The following is a 10,129-nucleotide window of genomic DNA, read 5'->3' on the forward strand; positions in this document are numbered from 1 at the left end:
CGCAATGAGATGTCAAATACGATTAATAAATAGCTAATTTCGAATTTAAAAAATTAAAAAAAAAAGACATGACAAAGAGTCCATACCAAATATGATTAGTAAATATAGCTTAATTTGTAATTAAAAATAAGGAAATTAGGACTTAACCAAAGAGTCCATGTTGAATACAATTACTAAATAAGCAAATTCGGAATTATAAAATTAAAAAAATTAGCATTGGCACACGACAAAAAAATTATTATTAGCCAAATAGCTAAATTAAAAATTAAAAGTATAAAAAATGGCATCAAATATCATTAATAAATAGATAAATGCAAGAACTAGAATAAAAAACATTATTGTTGATACGTGTAGTGATTATGAATCATATTAAGAAGAAAAATAGCTAAATAAATAGTATCAAATGCAATAATAAAAGTCCAAGTTTGAGTTTCATGGCAAATAGAGTTAATAAATACTCCAAATTAACGAAGATCTAAATAATATTTGTGTATAGGATTTACACCATTCGATTTAATGAAGATCTAACGATCTAAATTGGACAAAAGAGTCCATGTCCAATTTAATGAGATGCAATATTTTAAACTACCAAAAAGTGTCTTCATCCAATTAAAGTTAAATACAGGGTCCGCATGACATAAAAACTCATGTTACCATCTATGTCTCGCATTAACCTTCCTTAAAGATGCAAAAAAAATGGCAGCAGCATAAGCGTGACAACATAACCATAGTTGTATTGTATTGGTACTATTGAAAGAGATAATTGCTTTGAAAAATCGTTAGAACGCCCTGCACTATGACGCGACCATAGTCTTTGTCCGAGATTCCGAATCACAACTTTTTGAGTCTCAAGAACGTCATGCAGTACATGCAGCTGCATGAAGCACACTGGATTCTACTCAAAATCATTGCCGAACTCAATCAATCCATTTCTTCTGGAGCAACCAAACGTCAAGATAGGGACGAAAAAATAATGATGATGCGCAGAGTTTCACATATTGCAAGACCATTGGCACCTTATGATTGTAAGTGTGGGCCAATGAATACGCAGACGAATTAATGTGAGAGAAATATCCGCTAAAGAACCAATGCTTTCTCCAAACAAGAATTATCATCATAAATATTGCATATTCTTGAACAACTTTAGTTATACAAACTAATCTGATGGTGGTCAACAAAGAATTATGATTCTATGGGCATATAATAGTTCCATACAAGTAATAATCACTGGGATAAAGAGTAAAGCACCGAAACCTACAAATAAATGTGACTATTATTAGCTCAATCTAAATAGATGCATGGGAAAAATCAGGGAGTTAGTCATGTGAGGAATCAAATAGCATAGATAATTATTAACATTATTTTCCACATCTAATCTTCTATAAGTACACACTAGGCATGGAACACAAATGTGATCGATACCTCTAAAGAAGTATAGAGAAAGAGAAGAGAAAAAGATAAAGAAGCACCAAGATTGAACGAGTAAGGAAAGTAGAAAAAGGAGAATAGAAAAAGAAGGCAGAAAAAATGAGAAAATGAGGGCAAAAGAAAAGGACAAAAGTGAATTTATTGGTTTAGTCTATAAATAATATCATTAGAATGAGAAAATTATTAAATTATAGCCATGTCTCGTTGGACATTTGACATTTTTCATATATTCATGAAAAAATAGAAGAAGCAGTTCTACCGAACGGTTTTCAAAACAGCTCTATATCCATAAAAAAGCTGCTCCATCAAAGAAGCCACAACTGAAATTATTTTAGCCACAAATACAGGCCTGAAGCCCTGCTAATCTATCTCAAAGTCGATTGTCTACAGTACAAAATCAAATGATTCAAACAAATGTACGTTGTCGATGCTCCTCTTCGCTCAGAAAAAAAAAACCCTGAGGCACAATACTAAACAGGAAACTTCTCCATTAGATGCATCGGATGCGATACACACTAATCGATTTCAAATATACCGAGGAACAAAATAGAAGACAGAGAAATCAATAAAAATTGCTAGAGAAAATGAAAAATAAAGAAAAGAGTTAGAAACAACAACAAAGATATATATGGAACTATCTATCACCGAGATGACAAAACTCTAAAGTAGACCAATATATGCAGTCATATGGGCTAAAAACAAATAAATTGTGCAGTAACCAAAGTGGGAAAAATAATAATAGATTCGATTAAATAAAAAATTTAAAACATATATGCATTAATAGCACGCATATAAATAAGTTTTGTATAACATTTATTTACCAAAGCCAGCAGGAGGCCTCAACTTATTTTTTAACATAACTTTTTTTGTCTAATCCATGATCATTTTTATTTCACTCCGATGATGAGTCAGGTCTAGATCTGCTAGATGCTACTTAAGTGCTCTAACAACTACACTAGACATATTTTCGCTAAATATTAATCAAAATATTGCAAGATACAAATCGAACTCCAACATCTAAGTTAGAGATTGTTGGCAAACATAACTATCAAATACATATAAATATATTTCATAATTATAAAAAACTTTATATGAATACAATTAGGTACAATTTGCTCCGTATTCAAGGTGATCCAAAATTGAATTCAATCCTCAAATTTAGATTTTGCAGGTTTAAGTACTAAAATATGCAACTATAATATAGAATAAAGCAATATAAAAAGTGATGATTGATATGAACTGCTATGCATAGAAAGCTGCAAGTATTATAATATTCAACAAGAGCAAATGAGAGGTAAATAAATTATAAAATACATCTCTTCTGTCAATGTAAATATTTTGAAAGAATTAAATAAAAAACTAGTTATACGCGCTATTAGCGCGGGCCACCTTGCTAGTTTTAAATACGATAGTGCTGCTGCTATCCTTTGGATCGGAATTCGGAACTCCTATTGGTTGGCAACGGTGGTGGCGCGCGAGTGCGCGACGGGAAGAGGCAATAAGGTAACCGAGTGCGATCTTTCTAGTATGTCTGGTGGAATAGCGAATCGCTCCTGGTTTTGGTGGAGTGAGAGGTCAGTTAGACTGTCTCAAACGGTTACAGCTTATTTGGCTGTTGCAGCTTCGACGCCTCGGAAGGAAAAGAAGGTGTCGCGTCAGTTTGGCGTCGGCGACTGGATAGCCTCCAAGAGGCCCTTGACGCTAGCCATGGTGTCGTTGAACGTCTTGAGCTAGCTCAAGTGGCTGCAAGTGCAAGCAACTTCTTTCCTGGTGGACATGGCTGCGGGCCGGTACGGTGGCGGCCCGATCGGTCGGGCTGATAATAACTGATAATAACGGTTGTAATGTATTGGCTCAACCACAACTATTTCAGCCAATCCAAATCTGACGAAACAGACGGGAACAAGCGGAAAAATCCCTCAACCATTTTCGTTTTCGTTTTTTATTACAGAAAACGGGAGCGGGAGCGGAATAGCCGGGTGCGGGAGCAGAAACAGGATATAACGGGTACAGAAACGGGCGGGAACCGAAAAATCTACCGGAATACATTATTATTTAATCACCGTTCACTTTCCATGAATATAATACTAGACACTCCTTTACACAAGCTATTTTTCAAAAATATGGTCAATGTTTTTTTTCCTACGTGAAGTACATGTATTAATGTTGAGGAACATGTATTGATGTTGAGGAACATGAGAGGATATATGGTGTGACTATTATTTTTTTTAGATTTTATAAATACGGGACTAATACGGGATTGTGCCGGCTAAAAACGGGATCCGCAAATACGGACTGGATACACCCCTTCCCGCTTCCCGTCCCATTTCCGTATTTTTCTGTAAATACGGAAATGAGCAGAATAAATATAGAAATACGAGTGTGACGGGACGGGAATTTTTCGGTCAGTTTTCATCCTTACTCACCAGGTAGGGCGGTAAAACAAACTGAACCAAACAATTTTCTAGGATCAGCCTATTGACACCAAACTGCTGAACCTGGAGTCCTACATTTCTACGACTACCGCTGAAACAAAGCAAGTCAACTGGCAACGCGACAATATCTTGTACTCTCTCCATCCCAAATTAATTGTAATTATAGATTTCAAAATTTGTCCCACAAAATATGGTAAATTTGACCAACCTATCATAAAAGACAAGACGATTTCCGGAACATCCTCATAAAAGACCGCAATTCCAATTCCGCGGCCGATCGCCAGTAACGATTCTAGCAATTGTATCTGTTCACTTCCTGGCCCACTTTCTCTTTCTCTTTCCGTTCTCCTTCAACTCTCATCTGCTTGCCACAACGTGCAGCTCCGGCGCCTGAGAAACGAGGAGCGTAGGCCGAGCCCATGGAACCGGCGGCGTGGGTTGGGGAGACCGAGCGATCATTATTTTTTTTTATTTCCTTGTTTTTTCAACTGCGACGAAAAAATTATATGTATAGATTATATATGCATAACTTATTCTTTCGTTTATAACTCTACTTCTTTCGCATGAGTTATGTATATAACTTTTGTATATAAGAAATTATATATACAAAAGTTTTTCTTTTTATTGATAAGTTTTGCATATTTTGCATAAATTATATATATAACTTTTTATAGAAAAAATTACATCTATAACTTTTATAGTTACTAATAGTAGTATAAGGTTTGGCGGGAGACTAGCCCACGGACCATTGGTGGGATCTAGCAGACCGTGCGAGCAGGTGAGAGCATGGAAGCAAATGAAATACTAGACTGAGCGCACGGAAAGGAAATATTTATCAAAAGGGGAAAGTGTATGCTGTCGGGATCGATTGTTGGTTTGTCTCCCGGCGAGCGCGCGCATTAGCAAGGTCCACAAAAAACATCTAACACATCATCCATTTATTAAAAAAAAATAAAGAGTATTTTGGTAATTTTACACCTAACATTAGTTTATATGCTTGGTCCTAGAATTGTACTACATCCATCCCAAAATATAATCATTTGTTGACTTCTATTGATCATGTTTGACCATTCGTTTTATTCAAAAAAATTGAGAAAAAATAAAAACAATTAAGATATACTTCAAATATATACGATGATAAAACATTTCACAACAAAATAAATAATATTTTCATAAATATTTTGAATAAAATGAATGGTCAAACATTATCAGCCGAAGTCAAACTTTGAGGTAAGCAATTGGGGTGCAAGCAATTGGGCCAGTTTTTTCATGCAAGTTCGAGTTTTTTTTCATTATTTATTTTTGGTATTTCAAAAATATATACCTCAAGATTTTTTTTTGCAGATCTGGCGCCTCCTGTCGCCAGTTCAACTGGCGGTAAGAGTATATCGCCGGATGAACCAGCAGTAGGTACACTGTACCGATGTTACCGCCGGTTCATCCGGCAGAATTTTTGTGACTTGGGCAGCTCACTTTCAAAAAATCATAACTAATTTATATTAATTTGGATGGAGATAAACTTTATATGAAAATTGTAGATCTCGATGAGATCTACAACTTTGTAGTTCAAACATTTTTCATTTGGAGCCATCTAGGTGCTCAAATGATCGACACAAATTTCAGATCTAAAATTTTAATTTTGGTCTGAATACTGGACGACAGGAGGCCTGGTGGATATTCCTTCAAAATATCATAATTAATTTATATGAACTCGTATGGAGATAAAATTTATATAAAAATTGTAGAACTCAACAAGATCTACAATTTTGTAGTTCAAAATTATTTCATTGGAAGCCATCTTAGTACTCAAATAATTGTCACAAGCTTCATATCCAAAATTAAATTTTAGATCTGAAGCATTTATCGATTATTTGAGCACCAAAATTGCTCCAAATGAAAAAAGTTTGAACTACAAAGTTGTAGATCTCGTCGAGATCTACAATTTTTATGTAAAATTTATCTTCATCCAAATTCATATAAATTAGTTATGATTTTTTGAAAGTGAGCTGCCCAGGTCATAAAAATTCCGCCGGATGAACCGGCGATAACATCGGTACAATGCACCTACCACCGGTTCATCTTGCGGTATGCTCTTACCGCCAGTTGAACTGGCGACAGGAGGCCAGGTCTGCAAAAAAAATCTTGAGGTATATATTTTTGAAAAATTAAAAAAAAACTCCTGCAAGTGCAAGCAACTTCTTTCCTGATGGACATTGCGAACTGGGCCAATTGGGCTGAAAATGAAAGGGGGTCAAGTAAAGAAAGGGGCTGCAGTGTGTACTAGGCCCTCCCAGCAGAGACAACAACCACTCGTCCACCCCCTAAAAAAAAGCAGAGACAACAACCCAACATCAAGCCCGTATTTTCTCTCAGGGAATTGAGCTGCAACTGCTATTCTTCATCCCCACGCCACGCCTTGCATATAGGGATGGCAATTTTACCGGCCGGTACGGGTGCCTGACCCAATAAATGAGAGTATGGGTATGAAATTTTACCCGCGGTATGAATATGGGTATAAAATTTTATCCGTGAGTAGAGTACGGGTAAAAATTTTTACCCGCGGGTACTCAACATGTACCCGAAATATAAAAAATAATCTAGTGAGCTCATATCATTCACAAATCTTATATCTCCTTTTCTTGTGATTGTATGAATTAAATAGACGAATAGTGAGATTGTGTGAACTAATAGATGTGAAAATGACATTGACATTTTGGTTATTATTTATAGTGAAGCATATGATCATTGTTACATTTTTTTATATGAAATACATAACTATAATTGAACGCATGTACTTACATACAACTACAAAATAGATGTTGAAAATAAGAAAAAATGGTGCAAGATCCGTTTAGTTCTACTAATGCTTTGTGTTCACTTATATGGATGATAAATTCAAAATATGCTATTCAGTACGATCAATGATAGGTTATTTATGCTATTATTAAAATACTCGATGGGTATCCGAAACCCGACCCATATTCAGTGGGTATGGATTACGAGTATAAAATTTATAGCTAGACTTCACGGGTACGAGTATGCTTTATAGTTTTAGGTATTGTTGCGGGCGAGTATTTGCTCTATCCAGACTTTACCCGATCTGTTGCTATCCCTACTTGCGTAGTTGCGTTCTTGGCGTTGGGCGAGGGAGCGCCGCCGCCGAGCCACGGGCATGGCGCTGCGGCATCGACACAACAAGGGACAGCGGCTGAACGGCAATCATTTCAAGTGCAGCATGATCCGTCCTAGTTTTTTTTTCGGGTAGTCCTTAGCATCTGATGTATAGTGGATTTGTTGGTGGCGTGATGAATTGTTAAAATATATACATTGTGTCCTCAGATTATTCGTTCACTTCCAAGGTTAGACCTTCAAATTCTCTTGAAGCTTTCGTAATTAATCTTTGTCCAAGGAACCTGATCACGTGTTTTCTGATCTCTAACTTAGGCCTGCTAATGGGTTGGGTTGAAATGGGTTTTATGGGGTGGGTTTTGAAATGGAGTGTGTTTGGATGATTTAAAATGGGTTGTATTAGTTAATGGGGTGGGTCGGGACGGGTTCTATATAAATGCGGGTTGAGGCAGGTTGGGGTGGGTTGAAATGGATACTTTTTACAAAATAGTATAACTATATATAAATGTGGGTCCCACGTGAGAGCTGGACTCTGAAATTAAAACCACGTGTTTATATCAGAAAATTTTATCGAAACTGACTGAATTTTGTTGGAGATGACTCAGTACGACTGGCAGCTATTTTGTGCAAAGCAGTGTGGCTAGAACTACCTGTGGGCCCCACATGAAGAGTCGGACCCTGGAATTAAAACCTCGCGTTCACACTATAAAATTTTATCGAAATTGACTGAAATTTGTTGGAGATGACTCAGTACGACTGGCAGCTACTCTGTGCAAAGCAGCGTGGCTAGAACTACACGTGGGCTCCACATCAAGAGCCGGACCCTAGAATTAAAACCTCGCGTTCACACTATAAAATTTTATCGAAATTGACTGAAATTTGTTGGAGATGACTCAGTACGACTGGCAGCTACTCTGTGCAAAGCAGCGTGGTTAGAACTACACATGGGCTCCACATCAAGAGCCGGACCCTATAATTAAAATCTCGCGTTCACACTATAAAATTTTATCGAAATTGACTGAAATTTGTTGGAGATGACTCAGTATGACTGGCAGCTACTCTGTGCAAAGTAGCGTGGCTAGAACTACACGTGGGCTCCACATCAAGACTCGGACCCTGGAATTAAAACCTCGCATTCACACTATAAAATTTTATCGAAATTGACTGAAATTTTTAGAGATGATACTGACAGATACTCTGTGCAAAGTAGTGTGGCTAGACATATATGTGGTCCCCACATTAAGTGTAGAACCACTAAATTCCTCTGCATAGTAGAATCTATGGGTTTTTATGGGTTACCCGCTTATAATGGGGCGGGTTGGTTAGATTTGAGAAATTAACTAATTGGGTTGGGTGAGGTTGGGTATCTAAATATGTTAATTTTGGGTGGGATTGGATATGGTGCGGATTCCAACCATTAACAGGGCTACTCTAACTGCAACTGGCACCGTCGCTGCATCCACCGGCGGAACGAGGAAGTTGTCCCCCGCTATGAATTTGGACTGAGCTATGCTATGCCACTGCATGTGGAGCACGACCCAACCACGTGACAACGGATGCGCAGTACATGCATCGTCGAAGAGGGAAAGCGAGGGAGATACCTGTCCGAGAGCGATGGCAGTGAAATATTTGCAGGCCGAAGCCCAGGAGGCCAGTGAGGCCGTGACGGTCACGCGCGTACAGCCTATCCGTGTGTTTGGTTGCGGGTTGGGGGGTTGGAGCCACTCCAACCCAGATTTTAGGGATGACTTCAACCCTCCTCATGTTTGGTTGTCTTTGTTGGAATGGATTGGCTCCAACCCTAATTTTTGTTTGGTTGGAGGAATTGGGATATGAAATGGATGTGAGATTCACTTCGTTAGTGGGTCCCACGTGTCATTCTCCATTCTCTCCGTTTCCTCCTTTCTTCTTCCTCCAGGAAGCGCGCGAGCCACGGGGCCGAGCTGCCGCCGGCCGCCGCGCGCTCGGCCCCCTGCCCCAGGCCGGCCCCCCTCCAGCGGCCTGCGCCCGCCCCCCCCCCCCCCCCCCCCCCCCCCCCGCCGCCGGCCGAGCTGCACGGCCCCCGCCAAAGCCGGCCGCCTGCGCCCGGCCCCCCGACGCGGCTCCGCCCCCGCAGCCCCCGACGCGGGCCCGCGCGCCGCCGCCGCTACCTCCCCCCGCCGCCGCCCCCGACGCGGGCCCGCCGGACCTCCTCCCGCCGCCCCCGACGTGGGCCCGCGCGGCCCCGACGCGGCTCCGCCCCCGCTGCCCCCGCAGCCCACGACGCGGGCCCGCGCGCCGCCGGACCTCCTCGCCCGCGCCTCCCATGGCCGCACCGACGCGGCTCCGCCCCCGCCGCCCCCGATGCGGGCCCGCGCGCCGCCGCCGCCCCCGACGCGGGGCCGCCGGACCTCCTCGCCCGCACCGGGGAGGAAGAGTGAGGGAGGCTCGCGCTCGCCACCGCGCCGCTCCTGCTCGCGGCTCGCGCTCGCCACCGCGCCGCTCCTGCCCCGAGGCTCGAGCTCGCCCACCGCGCCGCTCCTGCTCGGGGCTCGAGCTCGCCCACCGCTGCCTGCCGACGCTCACGGCGCTCCAGACGAAGAAAAAGGGTTCGCTCCGTTCGCCAGATTTCAGCGGACGTCGCCGACCCGCATCTCAACCGAATATTCGCTTCTGGGTCCAACCCAACCCACCTCGAATTCCATCCAAACAGCCGTAGGGACGGGTCCAACCCAACCCCACTCGCTCCAACCCCCAACCAAACACACGGTAAAAGGGCGCGGGGCCTAACAAACAACTCCTCCTAAACCCACACTCCACTCCAACCATGTTGTGCAAGTGCAAGCTCGCATCTCATCCGTTCAATTCCTTCCTTCCTTCCCATCCTCGCGGTCCGTTTGACACGGCCGGGATCGATGATTAGTGATTACCAGCACGGGCGGGGCTTCTCTGATGGCCGCTGCCCGCGGATCAGAACATGCGCCGGTGCCGATCGTGTCCCAGCAAGCAGGCCCGTATCTAAGCACGTGCGGGCCGTGCGACCGCACAGGGCCCCCGAATTTGAAGGGCCTCCAAAATATTAGATATATATTAGATGTAGTCATGTAAATACTTTAATTTAGTTAATTATTGATCTAATTTGTAGCAAAATATGGCCC

This window comes from Panicum virgatum, chromosome 1N (genome assembly GCF_016808335.1).
Source record: "Panicum virgatum strain AP13 chromosome 1N, P.virgatum_v5, whole genome shotgun sequence".
Taxonomy (NCBI): Eukaryota; Viridiplantae; Streptophyta; class Magnoliopsida; order Poales; family Poaceae; genus Panicum; species Panicum virgatum.